The following is a 21,136-nucleotide window of genomic DNA, read 5'->3' as shown; positions in this document are numbered from 1 at the left end:
ATGCTTCTCCTTTACCCAGCGGGCTCTTCTCTTCTTCACTGCATCTCCATTACCTAGCCAGCTTGTCACTTCTTCACTGCTTCTCCCTCACTCAGCCGGGTCGTCTCTTCTTCAATGCTTATCCCTTACCCAGGCAGCTCGTCTCTTCTTCACTGCATCTCCCTTAACCAGCTGGCTCGTCTTCTTCACTGCATCTCCCTTACCCAGCGGACTTGTCTATTCGTCAATGTTTCGCCGTTACCCGACCAGCTCTTTTCTTCTTCACTGCATCTGCCTTACCCAGCCGGCTTCTCTCTTCTACAGTGCATCTCCCTTACTCAGCCGGGTCATCTCTTCTTCAATGTTTCTCCCTTACACAACCGGCTCTTCTCTTCTTCAATGCATCTCCCTTACCCAGCAGGGTCGTCACTTCTTCAATGCTTCTCCCTCACCCGGCCGGCCCTTCTCTTCTTCACTGCATCTACCTTACCCAGCCTGCTCATCTCTTCTTCAGTGCATCTCCCTTAAGCTGCTGGCTCATCACTTCTTCAGTGCATCTCATTACCCAGGCGGCTCTTCTCTTCTTCCCTGCATCTCCCTTACCCAGCCGGCTCGTTTCTTCTTCACTGTATCTCCCTTACCCTGTTGCTTCATCTCTTCTTCACTTTATCTCCCTTAACAAGTTGGCTCGTATCTTCTTCACTGCATCTACCTTACCGAGCCGGCTTTTCACTTCTTCACTGCATCTGCCTTACCCAGACGACTCCTCTCATCTTCACTGCATCTCTCTTACACAACCGACTATTCTCATCTTCACTGCATCTCCCTTAACCAGCTGGCTCGTCTCTTCTTCAATGCTTCTGCCTTACCCAGCAGGTTCATCTGTTCTTCACTGCATCTCCGTTACCCAGCTGGCTCATCGATGTTTCTCCCTTATCCAGCCGGCTCATCTCCTCTTACCTGCATCTCCCTTACCCAGCCGGCTCCACTCTCCTTCAGTGCATCTCCCTTACCCAGCCGGCTCCTCTCTTCTTCATTGCATCTCTTTAACACATCCGGCTCTTCTCTTCTTCAATGCTTCTCCCTTACCCAGCAGGGTCGTCACTTGTTCAATGCTTCTCCCTCACCCGGCGGGCCCTTCTCTTCTTCACTGCATCTCCCTTACCCATCTTGCTCGTCTCTTCTTCACTGCGTCTCCATACCCAGCCAGCTCTTCTCTCTTCGCTGCATCTCACTTACGCAGCCGACTAGTCTTCTTCAGTGCATCTCCCTTACCTAGCCGGTTCCTCTCTTCTTCACCGTATCTCCCTTACCCAGCCCGCTCGTCTCTTCTTCATTGCATCTCCCTTACCCAGTCGTCTCCGCCCTTATTCACTTTATATCCCTAAACCAGCTGGCTTGTCTCTTCTTCAATGCATCTGCCTTACCCAGCATGCTCATCTGTTCTTAACTGCATCTCCATTACCCAGCTGGCTCATGAATGTTTCTCCCTTATCCAGCCGGCTCATCTCTTCTTAGCTGCATCTCCCTCAACTAGTCGGCTCCACTCTTCTTCATTGCATCTCCTTTACCCATCCGGTACGTCTCTTCTCCAGTGCATCCTCCTTATCCAGACGGCTATCCTCATCTTCATTGCATCTCACTGACCTTGCCGGATCGTCCCTTCTTCAATGCTTCTCCCATACCAGGCCGGCCCTTCTCTTCTTCACTGCATCTACCTTACCCAGCTGGCTCATCTCTTCTTCATTGCATCTCCCTTATCCAGCAGGCTCATTTCTTATTCACTGCATCTCACTTAACCAGTCGGCTCGTCTCTTCTTCACTTTATCACCCTTAACCAGCTGGCTCGTCTCTTCTTCACTGCATCTGCCTTACCCTGCTGGCTCATCAATTTTCTCCCTCACACAGCCGGCTCAACTCTTCTTAACTGCATCTCCCTTACCCATCTGGCTCGTCTCTTCTTCACTGCATCTCCCTTGCCCTACCACCTCGTCTCTTCTTCACTGCATCTCCGTTACCCAGTCGGCTCGTCTCTTCTTCACTGCATCTCCGTTATCCAGCCGGCTCATCTCTTCCTAGCTGCATCTCCCTTACCCAGACTGCTCCTCTCTTCTTCATTGCATCTCCTTTACTCATCCGGTTCTTCTCTTCTTCAGTGCATCTCCCTTACCCAGCTGGTTCGTGTCTTCTTCAATGCTTCTCCCTAACACAGCCGGCTCCTCTCTTCTTCATTGCATCTCCCTTACCCAGACGGGTCGTCTCTTCTTCAATGCTTCTCCCTCACCGGGCCGGCCCTTCTCTTCTTAACTGCATCTCCCTTACCCATCTGGCTCGTCTCTTCTTCACTGCGTCTCCATACCCAGCCGACTCTTCTCTCTTCGCTGCATCTCACTTACCCAGCCGGCTAGTCTTCTTCAGTGCATCTCCCTTACCTAGCCGGCTGCTCTCTTCTTCACCGTATCTCCCTTACCCAGTCGTCTCCACACTTATTCACTTTATCTCCCTTAACCAGCTGGCTTGTCTCTTCTTCAATGCTTCTCCCTCACCCGGCCGGCCCTTCTCTTCTTCACTGCATCTCCCTTAACCAGCATGCTCATCTCTTCTTAACTGCTTCTCCTTTACCCAGCCGGTTCGTCTCTTCTACAGTGCATCCTCCTTACCCAGCTGGCTCCTCTCTTCTTCATTGCATCTCCCTTACACAGCCGTGTCGTCTCTTCTTCAATGCTTCTCCCTTACACAGCCAGCTCTTCCATTCTTCAATTCATCTCCCTTACCCAGCTTGGTCGTCCCTTCTTCAATGCTTCTCCCTCACCCGGCCGGCCCTTCTCTTCTTCACTGCATCTACCTTACCCATCTTGCTCATCTCTTCTTCACTGCATCTCCCTTAACCTGCTGGTTCTTCACTTCTTCAGTGCATCTCCCTCACCCAGCCGGCTCTTCTCTTCTTCCCTGTATCTCTCTTAGCCAGCTGGCTTGTCCACTCTTCACTGTATCTCCGTTGTCCATCAGGCTCATCTCTTCTTCCATGCTTCTCTTTTACCCAGCCGGTTATTCTCTTCTTCACTGCATTTCCATTACCTAGCGAACTTGTCCGTTCTTCACTTTATCTCCTTTAACCAGTTGACTCATCTCCATTTCAATGCTTCTGCCTTAACCAGACAGCTCATCTCTTCTTCACTGCATATCCCTTACTTTGCCAGCTTGTCCCAGTCGTCTCGTCCCTTCTTCACTTTATCTCCCTTAACCAGGTTGCTCGTTTCTTATTCAATGCTTCTGCCTTACCCAGCAGGCTCATCTCTTCTTCACTGCATCTCCGTTACCCAGCTGGCTCATCAATGTTTCTCCCTTATCCAGCCGGCTCATCTCTTCTCAGCTGCATCTCCCTTACCAACCAGCTCCACTATCCTTCAGTGCATCTCCCTTACCTAGCCGGCTCCTCCCTTCTTCACGGCATCTCCATTACCCAGCTGGTTCGTCTCTTTTTGACTGCATCTCCCTTATCCAGTCGTCTCCGCCCTTATTCACTTTATCTCACTTAACCAGCTGGCTTGTCTCTTGTTTAATGCATCTGCCTTACCCAGCAAGCTCATCTGTTCTTCACTGCATCTCCGTTACCCAGCTGGCTCATGAATGTTTCTCCCTTATCCAGCCGGCTCATCTGTTCTTAACAGCATCTCCCTTACCTAGTCGGCTGCACACTTCTTCATTTCATCTCCTTTACCCAGCCGCTACGTCTCTTCTACAGTGCATCCTCCTTACCCAGCAGGCTATCCTCTTCTTCAATGCATCTCCCTGACCTTGCAGGGTCGTCCCTTCTTCAATGCTTCTCCCATACCAGGCCGGCCCTTCTCTTCTTCACTGCATTTCCATTACCTTGCCAACTTGTCTGTTCTTCACTTTATCTCCTTTAAACAGTTGACTCATCTCCATTTCAATGCTTCTGCCTTAACCAGACAGCTCATCTCTTCTTCACTGCATCTCCCTTACCTTGCCAGCTTGTCCCAGTCGTCTCGTCCCTTCTTCACTTTATCTCCCCTAATCAGCTGACTCGTTTCTTCTTCAATGCTTCTGCCTTACCCAGCAGGCTCATTTCTTCTTCACTGCTTCTCCGTTACCCAGCTGGCTCATCAATGTTTCTCCCTTATCCAGCCGGCTCATCTCTTCTTAGCTGCATCTCCCTTACCACCCGGCTCCACTATCCTTCAGTGCATCTCCCTTACCTAGCCGGCTCCTCTCTTCTTCACTGCATCTCCCTTACCCAGCCCGCTCGTCTCTTCTTCACTGCATCTCACTTACCCAGTCGTCTCCGCCCTTATTCACTTTATCTCCCTTAACCAGCTGGCTTGTCTCTTCTTCAATGCATCTGCCTTACCCAGCAGGCTCATCTGTTCTTCACTGCATCTCCGTTACCCAGCTGGCTCATGAATGTTTCTCCCTTATCCAGCCGGCTCCTCTCTTCTTAGCAGCATCTCCCTTACCTAGTGTGCTCCACTCTTCTTCATTGCATCTCCTTTACCCAGCCGGTAAGTCTCTTCTCCAGTGCATCCTCCTTACCTAGCCGGCTATCCTCTTCTTCAATGCATCTCCCTGACCTTGCCGGGTCGTCCCTTCTACAATGCTTCTCCCATACCAGGCCGGCCCTTCTCTTCTTCACTGCATCTACCTTACCTAGCCGGCTCATCTCTTCTTAATTGCATCTCCCTTATCCAGCAGGCTCGTTTCTTATTCACTACATCTCCCTTAACCAGTCGGCTCGTCTCTTCTTCACTTTATCTCCCTTAACCTGCTGGCTCGTCGCTTCTTCACTGCATCTCCCTTACCCATTTAGCTCGTCTCTTCTTCACTGCATCTCCCTTGCCCTACCAGCTCGTCTCTTCTTCACTGCATCTCCGTTACAAAGTCGGCTCCTCTCTTCTTCACTGCATCTCCGTTACTCAGCTGGCTCATCAACGTTTCTCCGTTATCCAGCCGGCTCATCTCTTCTTAGCTGCATCTCCCTTCCACAGACTGCTCCTCTCTTCTTCATTGCATCTCCTTTACTCAGCCGGTTCGTCTCTTCTTCAATGCATCTCCCTTACCCAGCTGGTTCGTCTCTTCTACAGTGCATCCTCCTTACCCAGCCGGCTCCTCTCTTCTTCAATGCTTCTCCCTCACCCGGCCGGCCCTTCTCTTCTTAACTGCATCTCCCTTACCCATCTGGCTCGTCTCTTCTTCACTGCATCTCCCTTGCCCTACCAGCTCGTCTCTTCTTCACTGCATCTCCGTTACCCAGTCGGCTCGTCTCTTCTTCTCTGCATCTCCGTTACTCAGCTGGCTCATCAACGTTTCTCCGTTATCCAGCCGGCTCATCTCTTCTTAGCTGTATCTCCCTTACCCAGACTGCTCCTCTCTTCTTCATTGCGTCTACTTTACTCAGCCGGTTCGTCTCTTCTTCAGTGCATCTCCCTTACCCAGCTGGTTCGTCTCTTCTTCAATGCTTCTCCCTAACACAGCCGGCTCTTCTCTTCTTCAATACATCTCCCTGACCCAGCCGGGTCGTCTCTTCTTCAATGCTTCTCCCTCACCCGGCCGGCCCTTCTCTTATTCACTGCATCTCCCTTAACCAGCCTGCTGATCTCTTCTTAACTGCTTCTACTTTACCCAGCCGGTTCGTCTCTTCTACAGTGCATCCAACTTACCCAGCCGGCTCCTCTCTTCTTCCTTGCATCTCCCTTACCCAGCCGGGTCGTCTCTTCTTCAATGCTTCTCCCTCACCCGGCGGGCCCTTCTCTTCTTCACTGCATCTCCCTTACCCATCTTGCTCGTCTCTTCTTCACTGCGTCTCCATACCCAGCCAGCTCTTCTCTCTTCGCTGCATCTCACTTACGCAGCCGACTAGTCTTCTTCAGTGCATCTCCCTTACCTAGCCGGTTCCTCTCTTCTTCACCGTATCTCCCTTACCCAGCCCGCTCGTCTCTTCTTCATTGCATCTCCCTTACCCAGTCGTCTCCGCCCTTATTCACTTTATATCCCTAACCAGCTGGCTTGTCTCTTCTTCAATGCATCTGCCTTACCCAGCATGCTCATCTGTTCTTAACTGCATCTCCATTACCCAGCTGGCTCATGAATGTTTCTCCCTTATCCAGCCGGCTCATCTCTTCTTAGCTGCATCTCCCTCAACTAGTCGGCTCCACTCTTCTTCATTGCATCTCCTTTACCCATCCGGTACGTCTCTTCTCCAGTGCATCCTCCTTATCCAGACGGCTATCCTCATCTTCATTGCATCTCACTGACCTTGCCGGATCGTCCCTTCTTCAATGCTTCTCCCATACCAGGCCGGCCCTTCTCTTCTTCACTGCATCTACCTTACCCAGCTGGCTCATCTCTTCTTCATTGCATCTCCCTTATCCAGCAGGCTCATTTCTTATTCACTGCATCTCACTTAACCAGTCGGCTCGTCTCTTCTTCACTTTATCACCCTTAACCAGCTGGCTCGTCTCTTCTTCACTGCATCTGCCTTACCCTGCTGGCTCATCAATTTTCTCCCTCACACAGCCGGCTCATCTCTTCTTAACTGCATCTCCCTTACCCATCTGGCTCGTCTCTTCTTCACTGCATCTCCCTTGCCCTACCACCTCGTCTCTTCTTCACTGCATCTCCGTTACCCAGTCGGCTCGTCTCTTCTTCACTGCATCTCCGTTACTCAGTTGGCTCTTCAACGTTTCTCCGTTATCCAGCCGGCTCATCTCTTCCTAGCTGCATCTCCCTTACCCAGACTGCTCCTCTCTTCTTCATTGCATCTCCTTTACTCAGCCGGTTCTTCTCTTCTTCAGTGCATCTCCCTTACCCAGCTGGTTCGTGTCTTCTTCAATGCTTCTCCCTAACACAGCCGGCTCCTCTCTTCTTCATTGCATCTCCCTTACCCAGCCGGGTCGTCTCTTCTTCAATGCTTCTCCCTCACCGGGCCGGCCCTTCTCTTCTTAACTGCATCTCCCTTACCCATCTGGCTCGTCTCTTCTTCACTGCGTCTCCATACCCAGCCGACTCTTCTCTCTTCGCTGCATCTCACTTACCCAGCCGGCTAGTCTTCTTCAGTGCATCTCCCTTACCTAGCCGGCTGCTCTCTTCTTCACCGTATCTCCCTTACCCAGTCGTCTCCACACTTATTCACTTTATCTCCCTTAACCAGCTGGCTTGTCTCTTCTTCAATGCTTCTCCCTCACCCGGCCGGCCCTTCTCTTCTTCACTGCATCTCCCTTAACCAGCATGCTCATCTCTTCTTAACTGCTTCTCCTTTACCCAGCCGGTTCGTCTCTTCTACAGTGCATCCTCCTTACCCAGCTGGCTCCTCTCTTCTTCATTGCATCTCCCTTACACAGCCGTGTCGTCTCTTCTTCAATGCTTCTCCCTTACACAGCCAGCTCTTCCATTCTTCAATTCATCTCCCTTACCCAGCTTGGTCGTCCCTTCTTCAATGCTTCTCCCTCACCCGGCCGGCCCTTCTCTTCTTCACTGCATCTACCTTACCCATCTTGCTCATCTCTTCTTCACTGCATCTCCCTTAACCTGCTGGTTCTTCACTTCTTCAGTGCATCTCCCTCACCTAGCCGGCTCTTCTCTTCTTCCCTGTATCTCTCTTAGCCAGCTGGCTTGTCCACTCTTCACTGTATCTCCGTTGTCCAACAGGCTCATCTCTTCTTCCATGCTTCTCTTTTACCCAGCCGGTTATTCTCTTCTTCACTGCATTTCCATTACCTAGCGAACTTGTCCGTTCTTCACTTTATCTCCTTTAACCAGTTGACTCATCTCCATTTCAATGCTTCTGCCTTAACCAGACAGCTCATCTCTTCTTCACTGCATATCCCTTACTTTGCCAGCTTGTCCCAGTCGTCTCGTCCCTTCTTCACTTTATCTCCCTTAACCAGGTTGCTCGTTTCTTATTCAATGCTTCTGCCTTACCCAGCAGGCTCATCTCTTCTTCACTGCATCTCCGTTACCCAGCTGGCTCATCAATGTTTCTCCCTTATCCAGCCGGCTCATCTCTTCTCAGCTGCATCTCCCTTACCAACCAGCTCCACTATCCTTCAGTGCATCTCCCTTACCTAGCCGGCTCCTCCCTTCTTCACGGCATCTCCATTACCCAGCTGGTTCGTCTCTTTTTGACTGCATCTCCCTTATCCAGTCGTCTCCGCCCTTATTCACTTTATCTCACTTAACCAGCTGGCTTGTCTCTTGTTTAATGCATCTGCCTTACCCAGCAAGCTCATCTGTTCTTCACTGCATCTCCGTTACCCAGCTGGCTCATGAATGTTTCTCCCTTATCCAGCCGGCTCATCTGTTCTTAACAGCATCTCCCTTACCTAGTCGGCTCGTCTCTTCTTCACTGCATCTGCTCTACCCAGCCGACTCCTGGCTTCTTCACTGCATCTCTCTTACCTAGCCTGCTATTCTCTTCTTCACTGCATTTCCCTTAACCAGCCAGTTCGTCTCTTCTTCACTGCATCTCCCTTAACCAGTCGTCTCGGCCCTTCTTCACTTTATCTCCCTTAACCAGTTGGCTTCTCTCTTCTTCAATGCTTCTGCCTTAACCAGCCAGCTCATCTCTTCTTCACTGCATCTCCCTTATCCTGTTGGCTCATCACTGCTTCAGTGCATTTCCCTAACCCAGCCGGCTCTTCTCTTCTTCCCTGCATCTCCCTTACCCAGCCCGCTCCTCTCTTCTGCATTGCATCTCCTTTACCCAGCCGGTTCGTCTCTTCTTCACTGCATCTCCATTACCTAGCCAGCTTCTCTGTTCTTCACTATATCTCCTTTAACCAGCTGACCCCTCTCTTCTTCAATGCTTCTGCCTTAAACAGCCAGCTCATCTCTTCTTCACTGCATCTCCCTTACCTTGCCAGCTTGTCTCTTCTTCACTGCTTCTTCCACAATCAGACGGCTCATCACTTCTTCTATGCTTCTCCCTTACCAAGCCAGCTCATTTCTTCTTCACTGCATCTCTCTTACCCATCTGGCTCGTCTCTTCTTCACTGAATCTCCCTTACCCAGCCGGCTGCTCTCTTCTTCATTGCATCTCCTTTACTCAGCCGCATCGTCACTTCTTCACTGCATCTCCCTTACCCAGTCGGCTCATCTCTTCTTCACTGCATCTCCGTTACCCAGCTGGCTCATCAATGTTTCTCCCTTATCCGCCGGCTCATTTTTCTTAGCTGCATCTCCCTTACCTAGTCGGCTCCACTCTTCTTCTTTGCATCTCCTTTACCCAGCCGCTTCGCCTCTTCTCCTTTGCTTCTTTTACGCATTGACCCGGCTGGGTATGGGAGATGCATTGAAGAAGAGATGAGCTGGCTGTGTAAGGGAGAAACATTGAAGAAGAGATTACCCGGCTGGATAAAGGAGATGCACTGAAGAAGTGACGATCCGGCTGAGTAAAGGAGATGCAATGAAGAAGAGAGCAGCCGGCTGGGTAAGGGAGATGCGCACTTTTACTCGGCTCTGCGAGCCATTTTTGTAGTCCCGTGCCCGGGACTTCTACTGACCTGAGGGAGCAGGCTTCTCTCTCCGCGGTGGGCCTCTTTGGACATGTAAGGCCTTCACCTTCTTCTTCCGATGTTCTTTCTTCCTCTTTTCTTCCCATTGTTTTCGACTTTTCTCTCTTCGCTGCCATTTTTTCTCACCTTTATTTTTACTTTATTATAAATGTTAATCTTGTCCCTTTGTGCTTTGTCTGATTTTTTTTAACTTTTCGGGAGAGGGCTGGAATTCCCTGACCGGCCACTACTCCATCACGTGACTCCCTCCCCATTTCATCTTCTATGCTTCTCCTTTACCCAGCGGGCTCTTCTCTTCTTCACTGCATCTCCATTACCTAGCCAGCTTGTCACTTCTTCACTGCTTCTCCCTCACTCAGCCGGGTCGTCTCTTCTTCAATGCTTATCCCTTACCCAGGCAGCTCGTCTCTTCTTCACTGCATCTCCCTTAACCAGCTGGCTCGTCTTCTTCACTGCATCTCCCTTACCCAGCGGACTTGTCTATTCGTCAATGTTTCGCCGTTACCCGACCAGCTCTTTTCTTCTTCACTGCATCTGCCTTACCCAGCCGGCTTCTCTCTTCTACAGTGCATCTCCCTTACTCAGCCGGGTCATCTCTTCTTCAATGTTTCTCCCTTACACAACCGGCTCTTCTCTTCTTCAATGCATCTCCCTTACCCAGCAGGGTCGTCACTTCTTCAATGCTTCTCCCTCACCCGGCCGGCCCTTCTCTTCTTCACTGCATCTACCTTACCCAGCCTGCTCATCTCTTCTTCAGTGCATCTCCCTTAAGCTGCTGGCTCATCACTTCTTCAGTGCATCTCATTACCCAGGCGGCTCTTCTCTTCTTCCCTGCATCTCCCTTACCCAGCCGGCTCGTTTCTTCTTCACTGTATCTCCCTTACCCTGTTGCTTCATCTCTTCTTCACTTTATCTCCCTTAACAAGTTGGCTCGTATCTTCTTCACTGCATCTACCTTACCGAGCCGGCTTTTCACTTCTTCACTGCATCTGCCTTACCCAGACGACTCCTCTCATCTTCACTGCATCTCTCTTACACAACCGACTATTCTCATCTTCACTGCATCTCCCTTAACCAGCTGGCTCGTCTCTTCTTCAATGCTTCTGCCTTACCCAGCAGGTTCATCTGTTCTTCACTGCATCTCCGTTACCCAGCTGGCTCATCGATGTTTCTCCCTTATCCAGCCGGCTCATCTCCTCTTACCTGCATCTCCCTTACCCAGCCGGCTCCACTCTCCTTCAGTGCATCTCCCTTACCCAGCCGGCTCCTCTCTTCTTCATTGCATCTCTTTAACACATCCGGCTCTTCTCTTCTTCAATGCTTCTCCCTTACCCAGCAGGGTCGTCACTTGTTCAATGCTTCTCCCTCACCCGGCCGGCCCTTTTCTTCTTCACTGCATCGACCTTACCCAGCCTGCTCATCTCTTCTTCACTGCATCTCCCTTAACCTGCTGGCTCATCACTTCTTCACTGCATCTCTGTTACCCAGCTGGATCATCGATGTTTCTCCCTTATACAGCCGGCTCTTCTCCTCTTACCTGCATGTCCCTTACCCAGCCGGCTCCTCTCTTCTTCATTGCATCTCCTTTACCCAGCCGGCTCATCAATGTTTCTCCGTTATCCAGCTGGCTCTTCTCTTCTTAGCTGCATCGCCCTTACCCACCCAGCTCCACTCTCCTTCAGTGCATCTCCTTTACCCAGCCGGGTCGTCTCTTCTTCAATGCTTTTCCCTTTACCGACAGGCCCTTCCCTTTTTCACTGCCTCTACCTTACCCAGCCGCCTCGTTTCTTCTTCATTGCATCTCCCTTACCCAGTTGGCTCATCTCTTCTTCACTTTATCTCCCATAACCAGCTGGCTTGTCTCTTCTTCAATGCTTCTGCCTTAACCAGCCAGCTCATCTCTTCTTCACTGCATCTCCCTTATCCTGTTGGCTTATCACTGCTTCAGTGCATCTCCCTAACCCCGCCGGCTCTTCTCTTCTTCCCTGCATCTCCCTTACCCAGCCGGCTCCTCTCTTCTGCATTGCATCTCCTTTACCCAGCCGGTTCATCTCTTCTTCACTGCATCTCCATTACCTGGCCAGCTTGTCTGTTCTTCACTATATCTCCTTTAACCAGCTGACTCGTCTCTTCTTCAATGCTTCTGCCTTAACCAGCCAGCTCATCTCTTCTTCACTGAATCTCCCTTACCTTGCCAGCTTGTCTCTTCTTCACTGCTTCTTCCACAATCAGATGGCTCATCTCTTCTTCTATGCTTCTCCCTTACCAAGCCAGCTCATTTCTTCTTCACTGCATCTCTCTTACCCATCTGGCTCGTCTCTTCTTCACTGAATCTCCTTTACCCAGCCGGCTGCTCTCTTCTTCATTGCATCTCCTTTACTCAGCCGCATCATCACTTCTTCACTGCATCTCCCTTACCCAGCCGGCTGCTCTCTTCTTCACTGCATCTCCGTAACCCAGCTGGATCATCAATGTTTCTCCCTTATCCAGCCGGCTCATTTTTCTTAGCTGCATCTCCCTTACCTAGTCGACTCCACTCTTATTCTTTGCATCTCTTTTACCCAGCCGCTTCGTCTCTTCTCCTTTGCTTCTTTTACGCATTGACGAAGAGACGACCCGGCTGGGTATGGGAGATGCATTGAAGAAGAGATGAGCTGGCTGTGTTAGGGAGAAACATTGAAGAAGAGATGACCCGGCTGGGTAAAGGAGATGCACTGAAGAAGTGACGATCCGGCCGAGTAAAGGAGATGCAATGAAGAAATGAGCAGCCGGCTGGGTAATGGAGATGCGCACTTTTACTCGGCTCTGCGAGCCATTTTTGTAGTCCCGAGCCCGGGACTTCTACTGACCTGAGGGAGCAGGCTTCTCTCTCCGCGGCAGGCCTCTTCGGACAGGTAAGGCCTTCACCTTCTTCTTCCGATGTTCTTTCTTCCTCTTTCCTTCCCATTGTTTTCGACTTTTCTCTCTTCGCTGCCATTTTTTCTCACCTTTATTTTAACTTTATTATAAATTTTAATCTTGTACCTTTGTGCTTTGTCTGTTTTTTTTTAACTTTTCGGGAGAGGACTGGAATTCCCTGACCGGCCACTACTCCATCACGTGACTCCCTCCCCATTTCTTCTTCAATGCTTCTCCTTTACCCAGCTGGCTCTTCTCTTCTTCACTGCATCTCCATTACCTAGCCAGCTTGTCACTTCTTCACTGCTTCTCCCTCACTCAGCCGGGTCGTCTCTTCTTCAATGCTTGTCCCTTACCCAGGCAGCTCGTCTCTTCTTCACTGCATCTCCCTTACCCAGTTGGCTCGTCTCTTCTTCACTTTATCTCCCATAACCAGCTGGCTCTTCTCTTCTTCACTGCATCTGCCTTACCCAGCCGGCTCTTCTCTTCTTCACTGCAACTGCCTTACCCAGCCAGCTCTTCTCTTCTTCACTGCATTTGCCTTACCCAGCCGATTCCTGGCTTCTTCACTGCATCTCTCTTACCTATCCGGCTATTCTCTTCTTCACTGCATCTCCCTTACCCAGCCAGTTCGTCTCTTCTTCACTGCATCTCCCTTAACCTTCTTCACTTTATCTCCCTTAACAAGCTGGCTTGTCTATTCTTAAATGCTTCTGCCTTACCCAGCAGGCTCATCTGTTCTTCACTGCATCTCCGTTACCCAGCTGGCTCATCAATGTTGCTCCCTTATCCAGCTGGCTCTTCTCTTCTTCACTGCATCTCCCTTACCCAGCCGGTTCTTCTCATCTTCAATGTATCTTCCTTACCCTGCTGGGTCGTCTCTTCTTCAATGCCTTTCCCTTTACCGGCCGGCCCTTCCCTTTTTCACTGCTCTACCTTACCCAGCCGTCTCGTTTCTTCTTCATTGCATCTCGCTTACCCAGTTGGCTCGTCTCTTCTTCACTTTATCTCCAATAACCAGTTGGCTCGCTCTTCTTCACTGCATCTGCCTTACCCAGCCGGCTCCTCTCTTCTTCATTGCATCTCCTTTACCCAGCCGGTCATCTCTTATTCAGTACATCTCCCTTACCCAGCCAGGTCGTTTCTTGTTCAATGCTTCTCCCTTACACAGCCAGCTCTTCTCTTCTTCAATGCATCTCCCTTACCCAGCCGGGTCATCTCTTCTTCACTGCATCTCCCTTACCATGCCAGCTTGTCTCTTCTTCACTGCTTCTTCCACAATCAGCCGGCTCACCTCTTCTTCTATGCTTCTCCCTTACCAAGCCAGCTCATTTCGTCTTCACTGCATCTTGCTGACCCATCTGGCTCGTCTCTTCTTCACTGCATCTCCCTAACCCAGCCTGCTCTTCTCTTCTTCACTGCATCTCCTTTACCCAACCGGCTCCTCTCTTCTTCACTGCTTCTCCCTTACACAGCCAGCTCTTCTCTTCTTCAATGCATCTCCCTTACCCAGCCGGGTCATCTCTTCTTCAATGCTGCTTCCGTACCCGGCCGGCCCTTCTTTTCTTCACTGCATCTACCTTACCCAGCCGCTCCTCTCTTCTTGATTGCATCTCCTTTACCTAGTCGGTTCATCTCTTCTTCACTGCTTCTCCCTTACCCTGCCAGCTCGTGTCTTCTTCACTGCATCTCCCTTACCCAGTCGGCTCGTCTCTTCTTCACTGCATCTCCGTTACCCAGCTGGCTCATCAATGTTTCTCCCTTATCCAGCCGGCTCATCTGTTCTTAGCTGCATCTCCCTTATCTAGTCGACTCCTGTCTTCTTCTTTGCATCTCCTTTACCCAGCCGGTTCGCATCTTCTCCTTTGCTTCTTTTACGCATTGAAGAATAGACTACCCGGCTGGGTAAGGGAGATGCATTGAAGAAGAGATGATTTGGCTCTGTAAGGGAGAAGCAATTGAAGAAGAGACGACCCGGCTGGGTAAGGGAGATGCACTGATGAAGAGACGATCCGGCTGAGTAAAGGAGATGCAATGAAGAAGAGAGGAGCCGGCTGGGTAAGGGAGATGCGCACTTTTACTCGGCTCTGCGAGGCATTTTTGTAGTCCCGAGCCCGGGACGTCCACTGACCTGAGGGAGCAGGCTTCCCTCTCCGTGGCGGGCCTCTTCGGACAGGTAAGGCCTTCACCTTCTTCTTCCGAATTCTTTCTTGCTCTTTTCTTCCCATTGTTTTCGACTTTTCTCTCTTCGCTGCCTATTTCTTCTCACCTTTATTTTTACTTTATTATAAATTTTAATCTTGTACCTTTGTGCTTTGTCTGTTTTTTTAACTTTTCGGGAGAGGGCTGGAATTCCCTGACCGGCCACTAATCCATCACGTGACTCCTTCCCCATTTCTTCTTCAATGCTTATCCCTTACCCAGGCAGCTCGTCTCTTCTTCACTGCATCTCCCTTACCCAGCTGGCTCGTCTTCTTCACTGCATCTCCCTTACCCAGCGGTTTCGTCTATTCTTCAATGCTTGTCTGTTACCCAGCCAGCTTTTCTCTTCTTCACTGCATCTGCCTTACCCAGCCAGCTTCTCTCTTTTTCTCTGCATCTCCCTTACCCAGCCGGCTAGTCCCTTATTCACTGTATCTCCCTGATCCTGCTGGCTCATCTCTTCTTACAATGCTTCTCCTTTACCTAGCCGGCTCTTCTCTTCTTCACTGCATGTCCATTACCTAGCCAACTTGTCTGTTCTTCACTTTATCTCCTTTAACTAGCTGACTCGTCTCCATTTCAATGCTTCTGCCTTAACCAGACAGCTCATCTCTTCTTCATTGCATCTCCCTTACCTTGCCAGCTTGTCTCTTCTTCACTGCTTCTTCCACAATCAGCTGGCTCGTCTCTTCTTTTATGCTTCTCCCTTACCAAGCCAGCTCATTTCTTCTTCACTGCAACTCCCTTACGCATCTGGCTCATCTCTTCTTCAATGCTTCTCCCTTACCCAGCCAGCTCCTCTCTTCTTTACTGCATCTTCCTTACCCAGTCTGCTCATCTCTTCTTCAATGCTTCTCCCTTATCCAGCCAGCTCCTCTCTTCTTCACTACATCTCCATTACCCAGCTGGCTCGTCTCTTCTTCAATTTATATCCCTTACCCAGCCGGCTCTTCTCTTCTTCACTGCATCTCCCTTACCCAGCTGGCTCGTATCTTCTTCACTGCATCTCCGTTACCAAGTCGGCGCGTCTCTTCTTCACTTTATCCCCCTTAACCAGCTGGCTCATCTATTCTTCAATGCTTCTGCCTTACCCAGCAGGCTCATCTCTATTCACTGCATCTCCGTTACCCAGCTGGCTCATCAATGTTTCTCCCTTATCCAGCCGGCTCATCACTTCTTAGCTGCATCTCCCTTACCCAGCCGGCTCCTCTCTTCTTCACTGCATCTCCCTTACCTAGCCGGGTCGTCTCTTCTTAACTGCATCTCCCTTACCCATCTGGCTCGTCTCTTGTTCACTCCATATGCCTACCCAGCCGGCTCTTCTCTTCTTCACTGCATCTCCCTTACACAGCTGGCTCGTCTCTTCTTCACTGCATCTCCCTTACCCAGTCATCTCGTCCCTTCATCACTTTTTCTCCCTTAACCAGCTGGTTCGTTTCTTCTTCAATGCTTCTGCCTTACAGAGGGAGTCACGTGATGGAGTAGTGGCCGGTCAGGGAATTCCAGCCCTCTCCCGAAACGTTTAAAAAAAAACACACAAAGCACAAAGGTACAAGATTAAAATTTATAATAGTGTAAAAATAAAGGTGAGAAGAAAATGGCAGCGAAGAGAAAAAAGTCGAAAACAACGGGAAGAAAAGAGGAAGAAAGAATGTTGGAAGAAGAAGGTGAAGGCCTTACCTGTCCGAAGAGGCCTGCCGCGGAGAGAGAAGCCTGCTCCCTCAGGTCAGTGGAAGTCCCGGGCTCGGGACTACAAAAATAGCTCGCAGAGCCGAGTATAAGTGCGCATCTCCCTTACCCAGCCGGCTCCTCTCTTATTCATTGCATCTCCTTTACTCAGCCGGATCGTCTCTTCTTCAGTGCATCTCCCTTACCCAGCCAGGTCGTCTCTTCTTCAATGCTTCTCCCTTACACAGCCGGCTCTTCTCTTCTCAATGCATCTCCCTTACCCAGTGGGTCGTCTATTCTTCAATGAGTAAAAGAAGCAAAGGAGAAGAGGCGAACCAGCTGGGTAAAGGAGATGCAATCAAGAAGAGAGGAGCCGGCTTGGTAAGGTAGATGCAGTGAAGAAAAGAAGGGCCGGCTGGGTACGGGAGAAGCATTGAAGAAGAGATGACCCGGCTGGGTAAGGGAGATGCATTGAAGAAGAGAATAGCTGGCTGTGTAAGTGAGAAGCAGTGAAGAAGAGACGAGACGGTTGAGTAAAGGAGATGCAATGAAGAAGATAGGAGCGGGCTGGGTAAGGGAGATGCAGGGAAGAAGAGAAGAGCCGGCTGGGTAAGGGAGATGCAGTGAAGAAGAGATGAGCCGGTTGGGTATGGGAGATGCAGTGAAGAAGAGAAGAGCCGGCTGGGTAAGGGAGATGCAATGAAGAAGAGATGAGCCAGATGGGAAAGGGAGATGCAGTTAAGAAGAGAAGAACCGGCTGCGTTAGGGAGAAAATTGATGAGCCAGCAGGGTAAGGCAGATGCAGTGAAGAAGAGACGAGCCAGCTGGTTAAGGGAGATAAAGTGAAGAAGAGACGAGCCGACTGGTTAAGGGAGATGCAGTGAATAAGAAACGAGCCGGCTGGGTCAGGAAGATGCAGTTAAGAAGAGATGAGCCGGCTGGGTAAAGTAGATGCAGTGAAGAAGAGATGGGCTGGACTGGTAAGGAAGAAGCATTGAAGAAGGGACGACCCGGCTGGGTAAGGGAGATGCACTGTAGAAGTGACGAACCGGCTGGGTAAAGGAGATGCAATGAAGAAGAGTGAATCCGACTAGGTAAGGGAGATGCAGCTAAGAAGAGATGAGCCGGCTGGATAAGGGAGAAACATTGATGAGCCAGATGGGTAACGGAGATGCAGTGAAGAAGAGATGAGCCGGCTGGGTAAGAGAGAAACATTAATGAGCCAGCTGGGTAAGGGAGATACAGTGACGAAGAGACGAGCCGGCTGGGAAATGGAGAAGCATTGAAGAAGAGATGAGCCAGCTGAGTGAGGGAGAAGCAGTGAAGAAGAGACAAGCTGGCTCGGTAAGGGAGATTCAGTGAAGAAGAGATGAACTGGCTGGTTAAGGGAGAAGCATTGAAGAAGAGTGGAACTGGCTTGATCAGGGAGATGCAGTGAAGAGACGAGCCAGCTGGATAAGGGAGATGCAGTGAAGTAGAGAAATGCTGGCTGGGTAAGGGAGATGCAGTTAAGAAGAGATGAGCCGGCTGGGTAAGGGAGAAACATTGAAAAACAGATGAGCCAGCAGGGTAAGGGAGATGCAGTGAAGCAGAGACGAGCTGTCTGGGTAAGGGAGAAGCATTGAAGAAGAGATGAGCCGGCGGGGTAAGGGAGATGCAGTGAATTAGGGACGAGTGGCTAGGTAAGGGAGAAGCATTGAAGAAGAGACAAGGTAAGGGAGAAGCATTGAAGAAGAGACAAACTGGCTGAGTTAGGGAGATTCAGTGAAGAAGAGAAGAGCCGGCTGGGTAAGGGAGATGCAGTGAAGAAGAGAAGAGCCGGCTGGGTAAGGGAGATGCAATGAAGAAGAGAGGAGCCGGCTGGGTAAGGGAGATGCAGTGAAGAAGAGATGAGCCGGCTGGATAAGCGAGAAGCATTGAAGAAGAGATGAGCCAGCTGGGTAAGGGAAATGCAGTGAAGAAGAGACGAGCCGGCTGGTAAAGGGGGAAGCATTGAAGAAGAGACGAGCCGGCTGAGTGAAGGAGAAGCAGTGAAGAAAAGACAAGCTGGCTCAGTCAGGGAGATTCAGAGAAGATGAGATGAACCGGCTGGTTAAGGGAGAAGAATTGAAGAAGAGACAAGCCGGCTGGTTAAGGGAGATAAAGTGAAGAAGAGACGAGCTGGCTGGGTAAGGGAGAAGCAATGGATTTTCTGAAGATTTTTGTCATGAGGCCACGTAAGAAGATTAGAGCCCATGGTAGATCAGGAAACATACTAGCATTTGGAGACCATTGGCTGATTGGCAGGAAGCAGAAAGTCAGCATACAGGGATCGTGCTCTGGTTTGCTGCCACTTTCCAGAGGTGTTCTACAGGGCTCAGGTTTGGGCCGCTTCTTTTTATGTCGTATATTAATGATTTGCATTCTGGAATGAATGGCTCTGCGGCCAAGTTTGCAGATGCTATGACGGTTGGTGGAGAAGCAGGTCGTGTAGAGGGAGTGGGGCGTCTGCAGAAGGTGAGGAGAATGGGCAGATAAGTGGCAAATGAATCACAGTGTTGGAAAGTGTTTGGTCAGGCACTCAGTTGGGAAAAGATACATGGGCAGACTGTTTTTTAAATGTGGAGAAAATTAAAACTTCCCAGATACAAAAAGGGACCTGGGAGCCCTCATGCAGGATAGCCTAAAGGTAAATGTGCAGGTTGAGTCAGTGGGTGAAGAAGGCAAACGTTGGCGTTCGTTTCAAGAAGAATAGAATCTAAGAGCAGGGATGTGATGTTGAGGCTTTATAAGTCCTCACGTCGAGGATTGGGAGCAGTTTGGTCTTCTCATTTAAGAAAGGCTGAAGTTGGAGAGGGTTCAGAGGGAGGTTCATAAAGATGATTCAGAGAATGAAAGGGTTATCATAGTTTTGACTGCTCTTGGCCTTTCAACTTTGGAATTTAGGAGAATGAGGTGGGATCAATAACATTTAGCATGTTGAAAGGCATGGCTGTCCATAGATGTAGAAAGGTGTTTCCCCACGGTGGGAGAGTCCGGGACAAGAGGGCGTGACGTCAGGATTGAAGGGCGTCCCTTCCAGCAGAGATGTGGAGGAATTTCTTCAGCCAGAAGGTAGTGAATCTGTGAAATTTGTTGCCACACACGGGTGTGGAGGCCGGGTCATTGGGTGGTTTTAAGACAGATTGATAGGTTCTGGATTTGCCAGGGCATCAAAGGTTATGGGGAGGCCAGGTAGTGGGGCTGAATGGGAGAATGGATCAGCTCATGATTGAATGGCGGGGCAGACTCGGTGGACTGAACGGCCTATTTCTGCTCTTATGGTCTAATAACATGGCAATGGTTGAAATGAGTGGCTGGCGGTCAGCAGTACAGTCTGCGGCCTTTTTCCACATTCTGTTATTTGCCTGTTCAACAGTGTGTAAGTTGTACAGCAGGGATGGCCAAACCGCGGCTCTTGAACCACACGCGGCTCTTTGACATACAACGTGCAGCCCCTGAAGATGGCCTTGGACACTCTGAATCCCTGCAGCCAGACCGGGGTGGGGTGGGGGTCCCGCAATGGGCTGCGTGACGAGGAGAGGGAGTGGGCACTGGAGGAACGGCCCCTCAGAGGGGAAGCGAACAGTGGAGTCGGGTTCTCCTCGCTCGGGCCCGGCTGCACCGCGGCAGAGCGCCGCCAACTTGGGCTGAGCGGTCGGAGGGTCGGCGAAGCCGGGGCTGGGTCAGGCGCGGCCTGCCCCAGAAGCGGGGTGTCTTGTCTCGGGCACTCCAGCAGGGGTTGGGGGTGTGGTCGGGAAGAACCAAGATCGTCATCAAGGAAGGAGGGGTTCCCACAATGAGGACCTAATCCAGGCACGGGCAAGCCCTGGCCCAAACCGGATGGAGAGTTAGCACCAGGCAGGGCAGAGATAGACCCTGGTATGGAGCGGTCTGTCCATTCAAGAGAAAAATTGTTGTCGTAGTGATAAAACAGGGTCATATTTCGTGAAATTTGTTTTTGCCTGCTGCAAGGTGGGCAGGAATTGCCCGGTGCCCCTTCCAGTCAGAGAGAAAAGCAGTCCCCAGAGTCATCATGCAGCCGTAAATTCGCCTCCAGCCCTTCCACAGCTTCACAGAATCCAGTCCAAACCATCGGCGGCGACTCGCGTTCCAGATCCAAACCTCCCTCACAGCCAGGGACCCTTCAGTGCTGTCGACATCTCCGATACCTAGCACCCCCGACCGGTCGCTCGCAATCCGCAGCCCGGCGCGAGTACCCCAACAGCGGTCTCCAGCAGCACACAGCCTCCGCAGTGGAACCTCAGCCGCAGGGCCCCCTCACTGGTCCGCCGCCGTGGTCGCTGTCCTCCTCCTTCTCCGACCGGGGGTTGGTCTTCCCGTCTTCTGGTGGGCCGCTCCAGTCCTCCGCTTCCCCGGAGACTTCAGGCCCTCGCGGCTACTGCCGATTAATAGGCGACGCCGTCTCGGCCGGGTATTTCAACTGAAACCACCCTCCGTGCACATCCCTGGGAAGCAGGGAGGAGCAGACCTGGCCTCGCCCTGCCGCGGGCAGGAGGCAGCTTTTGCACCCGGGCGCTCGGCCGTGGCCGCTGCACTGGGGTGGTCGTCTGCAGAGACCAATGGCAACAGCGCTCCCGAAGAGAAGGCGTCAGAAACAGGAGCAGGACTCGTCCGCCCGGCCCGCTCCGCTCCCACATTCAGTGAGATCGCAGCTAATCTGGCCGTGGACCCAGCTACACCTTTCTCTCGTGACCCTTAATAAATCCCCTGATGCAAAAATCTACCTTACTGTGCCTTAACTAGTTTTAACTGCTTCCTCGGGAAGAGATCTCCGCAGCAAATCAGTCAAATACTTGGCCTGTGTACGGGTACTTTCT

The sequence above is a fragment of the Narcine bancroftii genome, chromosome 8 (genome assembly GCF_036971445.1).
Source record: "Narcine bancroftii isolate sNarBan1 chromosome 8, sNarBan1.hap1, whole genome shotgun sequence".
Taxonomy (NCBI): Eukaryota; Metazoa; Chordata; class Chondrichthyes; order Torpediniformes; family Narcinidae; genus Narcine; species Narcine bancroftii.
Note: the sequence above shows the minus strand (reverse complement) of the source record.